Consider the following 6,887-nt stretch of genomic DNA (forward strand, 5'->3'; position numbering starts at 1 on the left):
TATTTCTGTATTTCTTCTCTTAACAATGAATTGTACATCCTCTCGCAAACGTGGAATAAAAAGTAAACTGTATCATCGCGCAAGTTATATTTAAAAACAAAGAATATCTACCAATCCCAAGACAAGCACTCGCTCTTGTAGCTGCACAAGCGCCGAGTTGTTATGTTTTGGAACGGGATTCGACGCTGCTGTAACGCTAGCGATTTAATTCCATTGCGTTGAAGCCAAGCGAGACAAACCACGCTATTGAGGAAGCACTTGTATTGTATAATGTATATCCAATGCCGATTGTCTACTATACAAGAGACAGTGGGTGTGATTCCCGCTCCCCGGACACACCTCCTTCATACCACCATCTACCGCAGCAATCAAGCCCTATCTGTCGTCACTGTCAAATGACATGTACGCATTACGCAACTGCCAAAGTTAACAGTAAACAGAGTCGTAGTGTAGCCAAGTTTCAAAATTACTTTCGCCGCACATAACTGATATGTTCGCAACCTGGCAACAAAGATTGAAAATGAGAACTCATCCAGAATCACAGACGCAAAAGTGAATAGCTGCTGAGTGCTGACCCGTCAATCGCTGCTACGCGCAACCAATCACATGACTTAAGTCCTGCAAATAGCAGATTATCCGATCATAATGGGGCTCGGAATCTAACACGACGTCAAGGTTCGCTTCGTGTGCTGCACGGAACGCCCGCGAAATCGGCCGGCCTATTATATGCAGTTCATGTAAACGTACCTGATCAGGCCATGTTCAGTCATCTGCAGGCCTTGTTATTTTTGGCATATGCCAAAACTGCCAAAAATAACTTATTTTTGGCATTTTTCGATTTTTATTTTTGGCAGTTTTGGCATCGTCCTCTAAATAGATAGTTTCAGCCTCGAATTAGTCCCAAAAACGCTTTATTTGGGCTAGTTTGTCAAAAGACACCACAAAATGTGCAGCATCCACGTATAATTAGTGCCAACAAACAATAAGAAGAAGAAAAAACCTAACGATTTCATAGGTTAATAATATCAAACGAAACCACAAAATGTGCAGTATCCATCGGAATCGGTGCCAATAAGCAAAAAAAGAAAGAAAAGCCTAACAAACACGCTCAACAGCTGATTGTTACAGCTGTTGAATAGACTTAATCATTTGCACTGTAACAGTGCTTCCAAACTCAGGTCAGCTAAGTTTCTCCTAAATTAATTTCTCGCCCAGCAAATCTGGGAAAAATCGGCTTCAACAGTAGCCGTTGAGGGAAAGAATGTTGCCAGTCATCCACAAAAGGTTTTCAGAGCTTTAAAATCTTTGGAGGGCCGAACCGGCTTCCATGCATCATGAAAAGAGATCACTTCGCCGGTGCCATCGATCTCATCGCGGAAAGAATTTTCTTCTCGATCCTTTTCCAGGAGTTTCCTGTGTTGTCTCTCAACACATTCTATCATTTCTCCTTCAGTCTACCGATATATTTTCGGAGGACTTTTGTCACTTCAGGTGGCTTTAATATTACCAACTCGCATGGCAGAGTCCTGGGAAGGTTAGCTTGTTTAAGAACATTGACGCAACAAGACGGTCTGGCAAAACGAGACTATGCAGCTGAGAAATAGCCAGACAGTTTGTTGCGTCACAATGCTCAACTCGATCACAATGCAAAAATCGTGGTTGATTTTGATGGTTCCAGTTCCATGAGCAGAAATAATTTATATTTTAATAATCAGTACTGCGGCAGCTTCTCATTGATACCCGTCTTATCAAATTTAGTGCTCGACAAGCCGGTGAAAATGGTCGTAAAATTGCCTTTGGACAAATGGAAAGTATGACGTAAACCAAATGCAGCCAGCCGTTCAATCTCGCTGTGCCCACACCATTTAGGACACCATGCTTGCACCCCTAATGGGTGGGCAGGACCCAGATTAAGAAACCTGCCTTCCACAAACGCTCTTCTCGCTTGTAACGCGATCCTGTTAACACAACACCATGAACGAAATACACTATTTGGCAGGCCGTGTTATTTTTGGCATATGCCAAAAATTGCTTATTTTTGGCATTTTCAAATTTTTATTTTTGGCAGTTTTGGCATCTGGCTCCTGAAATGCCAAAAATAACACGGCCTGGTCATCTGCCTACCTGATGACGCAGCAGGGTGAACGTTATGATCTGCAGCCAGCGGTGTTGTGATTGAAGGTTCAGTATTGCCAGTATACAATCGTCTATTTACGGTTGCGACCTGGCATTAGTTCAATGTTATAATTATTCATACAATGCTGATCAACTGCTCACGGTCATACTTAAGTATTCACTCTGCCTAAGTTCAAACTGAACGCTTGCAAATAATATGAATCACGTAGGTAGGCTTCATCTCGCGGATTGGATGATACACGTAGAAGTACCAGCAATTTTAGTGCGAAAGCTTTCAAATGCTGAGCTATATATCTCAGTGGTTATCTATATTTCTTAACGTCGCCCATCTCTGATTCTTCCTTTGGCTGAGCGGACTTCTGCTTACAAACATGCCGTTGTATTGTGGCTATCCTATGATTCCTATCGCAGACTGTAATTGTCATAGGCTCATAGCATACTCGTCGATCCAACGCATCGCTTGGTTTGCGCGAGACTCGTATTCTCACAGGAATTTATAAAGTACCGAGTCCATGAAATGTTGGCTTAAGCCTTGGTGGGTTTGACGGTTAGCAATGGACGCGATCCTAATGCTACACGGCGGTGCTAGGATTGCATAGCAGCTAACCCGCCCGTATAATATATGTGTGTTTTCTGGCGTTCATAGTATACCTGTAGTGTACAGTGTACTGTACAGTGTACAATCTGTACATGAATCATCTGGCTGCGGCTGTGACTTGATTTCCGGATATCCTGTGTGCTGTGCATCTGCATGAAAATTCTAACTGACAAAATGCGCTTCAATTGGGAATCGCAATTCTTAATAGATGTAAGTCAAACCCAGCGGTGCTAAGTTCAAGCTTGCTACAACCACCACTTAAAGCTGAACGAGATTTTATGACCTCGATATTGTTATCTAAGACAGCTGTACCATTGTTTTGTCTGCATGTATTCCTTGTGCTACCGGATGTAACAACGGAAATGCCTGTAAGGCTTTCCAAAGTACACGCGGACTACGACCTCGTCAGTGGTTGCGATCAGCACAAAGGCGTGAACTCAGAATCTTCCGCATCACTACATTCGTGTAGTATTCCAATTACAATCGCTGTGCGTTAGCACTCAATCCAAGTGGAATAACAGCTGATAATACATGGCTAGCCCAACTGTAATGGATGTACTGTTCCCCTATTTATCAGCATGTCCAATGACGAGATCACTCCTAAAATCGTTTGGGGTAAGCAGTTAATCAGTACTGTCCGAGAACGCGTTTAGAAAATCCTGGACTGCAAGTATGTCTGTTGGACGGACGGCAATACTTTTCAACTAAGCATGAGTTTTAGTGTTAATAAATGCATATTATATGAAAGATAATTTTCAAATTACTGCCACCAATTGGAAGTTACATTTAAAATATGTCACATTTTGATGTCAGTTTATCGACGAGAGTAATTCTGATATAAGCCATTGCATTAGCAATAATAACTCACAACGCTAGCTGCGTTCGCATCATTGACTTCATCCCGCCAATGAGCTTATTTCTTACTAGATTTCCGGTTTTATCACTACATAGGTGCGACTACGCTGTTGTGTACCATACCGTTGTCTTGGTACATATCTTCATAAATCTCTGAAGAACAATTAGGCAAATGTGGTGATGGGATTTCCCAGTGGCGGCTCGTGACAATATCGGGTGGTGGGGCAAGGGCAGCGAGCGACTTTTATCAACATGACGTCACAATGGCGTTTTCCAACGTAAAAAAGTAACTTTAATATGATGGTCACATGAATTTCCCGACAACAGTGATTTTAACGTAGGTGCCGCGAGAGGTTTGCCGGTGAGCCGTGACTTGAAGTGTGGTAACAAATGTTTTATTCATTTTTTTAATCAAAGGATTATTTTACATAATGTACGTGAACTAAGAATCGTCCCTATGCCACGAATCAATTATCAGGTCATCCTTAGTAGCATGCGTTATGATTTCATGGTAGAGTTAGAGATTACGCAAATCGATAGGCCGTCCGAAAGTGTTTCGTACACGATCCTGGTGTGTTACGACCACTGAGCTGGTGGTTACGAGTTACGACCAGGTGATAGGCAACCAAAGCGGAGGTACCCGGCGTACGATTGGATCAATGGACTGGACAATTTCTATCATCATCATCATTGGTTTATTAGCAATTTTATCAGTTCAATACACCACAAAAATGCGATACAATGAAAAGACAGGAATATGTCGAAGCGACAAGGAGTAGTCTTCTAGACCTTTAATTTTCGCTCTAAAGGCAACTGCGTAAACTAGCCTACGTACGGAGCAAAGATTCAATACGATTCATGTTCGCACTTGACTTGACCAGACTAATTCCAATGACTAGAGCTCGAGAGATTGCGTAAGCCTAACTGCAAAGGTCAACGACTTCGGACACATACGCAATTGTTATCTCATAGATTGGGCCTGTCATATTGAATCCAGAACATCAATTTGAATGGTCTTTGAAGAACTAAGGACAGCAGCCTCGGAACTTCGGTCTCGGAACAACATAGTACATTTTGGCCTTGAAACTGGAGATTGTGACGCAACACATACGGCTTACTGTCTGCTGCCAAATCGCCGTTGGAAAATATATTAATCAATAAATACATGAATGAAAGCCGTAAACTTAGCATATACTGTTACATGAAATCATCGAGAAGTAGCATTCGCAATCTCATAACCCATTCCGGCATGGTACACTGTCAAAATCAATACAAACAGACGAACACCGAACTTTGAGTAAAATAGATCGAGGAATAGGCTGATCGAATGATCAGCTGTTAGCCGACATCGAAAATGAAATAGCTATCGCATTTGACAGGGGATTGTAAGCAAATGGTTTGAAGGCCACAATTTCACAGTGAAATGCACATTGGCGAACATAAAATTATGTGAATATTTGAATGCAAACCGAGAATCTTAGTTAGCTGTTTCATGCGATCATCGAGATATACCATTGGAAATATCATCACCGATCTCGTTATGGAACGCAGACTAGATTAGCACAGACAGACACCGGCTTTTCCGTGAGATCCGCAATGATGTAGGTAGGCTAAGTATCAGATCAGCGCGCATCTCTACCATACTCGACCTCGAAAACGAAATAACTGCCTCAATCATTGAGCGTCAACTTTAAGACTTGGCACCGCGTTCGATACTAAAATCAAGACATACCGTGCAAAAGCTCATGACAGATCTAGGTATGGAACATCGTTAAAATCAATAGAGACCAATAACGGCTTTTGCGTAAATCTGTTAGCGATAAATGAAGAGTCAGCTCTCACTCTACTTTGGAAACGAAATTACCACCCACATAGTTCAGTGACAAACTTAAAACTTATTACAGCGGTCGATACTAACATTAAGACTTACTGTGCCAAATATCATGACCGATCTCGGTATGGAACATCGTCAAAATCAATGGAGACCAATACCGGCTTTTGAGTAAAATCTGTTTGCTGTACAATGTACATGATAGATCAGCACACACTGAACTTCGGAAACGAAATTACCACCCTTATCTTTGAGTAGCAAGCCTGAAACTTGGAGCAGTGCTAAATACTACCTTCACGACATATAGTACCAAGTTTCAAGAATTATCATGGTGCGAAACACCGTCAAAATCGACATATACCAGCAAAGGTCGAGTCAACGCATATCACGGTAACCGAGTTCAGATATAGATACGATTGTTACATCACACCTTAAGGGCGACAGGCATAGTTGCCCCACTTGCTCGGCCATTTTACGAATAGGAGAGAGTAAATCACCGTTTCTTTATTGTGCGCGGCTTTGAGAGAATAGATAGTGAAAGCTTGTTATGAGCGCTACCGGGGCAAGCCCCGGCGGCTAGGCATTCACAAAGCGAAAACACAGAAGATAATTCGATTTTCGCAGAGACTTCGCTATGTATGGGCATTTGTTAGCGAAAGCACAAGAATAATGCGGGTTTCGCCGTGATCTCGGTATATACTGATTGCTGTGCGTCTATAAATGGTTAAATTGTTATTGAACAAAATTTTAGGTGGGGCAATGCCCCAGTTGCCCTATAGGACGAGCCGCCACTGGGATTTCCAATGGTTTACACGAAGAAATTTCGTCATTGGCTTTAGAAAAGTTATCTGCCATGAAAATTGTGATGCTTGTGAACAGGCAGATTTTCACTGTTCACACTGTTCAGTGACGTTTTGCAATCGCAGCCAGGTCGAGTGATCGTTTTTCTTTAAACTCCTAGTGATACCTTACCTGGTCGTTTGCTTAAATGAAGCCAAATTCGTTCCATGCGTCCGACTTTCCACAATTTGGATATTAATTGCAGTATTCCTTGCACGGTCTGGTCACTAACCCTAATTAATATTATAACCGTAACCATTATAGCGGTTAAAGTTAGCAGTGTTTTAAATGAAGTACACAGAATACCAGAGGCTTTAGGATAGTTTATCATTGGGGCGATTTTTCTTACCTGTAAACGGAGCATTTTTGCACAATAAAATACGATTTTGACATTTTTGACGCTAAAAACGTAATTTTGACAAAATTTTGTCATCGCCTATGTGAATTAGGCGTTTCCGCACATAATGTTAGAATTGTAGGACACTACCTTTCTTCATTTCTGGTTGGAACTGTTTGTATTTACCAAGTAGCTCGGCCTGTAAAAACTTTTTGCCTTAAAAATCGACCAGTTTTTACATGAAAAAACTTTATTTTAACTACATCTGGACCTATGAAGAATTCCAGTAC

The sequence above is a fragment of the Botryllus schlosseri genome, chromosome 4 (assembly GCF_051294905.1).
Source record: "Botryllus schlosseri isolate E-star chromosome 4, Bs_hap1, whole genome shotgun sequence".
NCBI classification, from domain to species: Eukaryota; Metazoa; Chordata; class Ascidiacea; order Stolidobranchia; family Styelidae; genus Botryllus; species Botryllus schlosseri.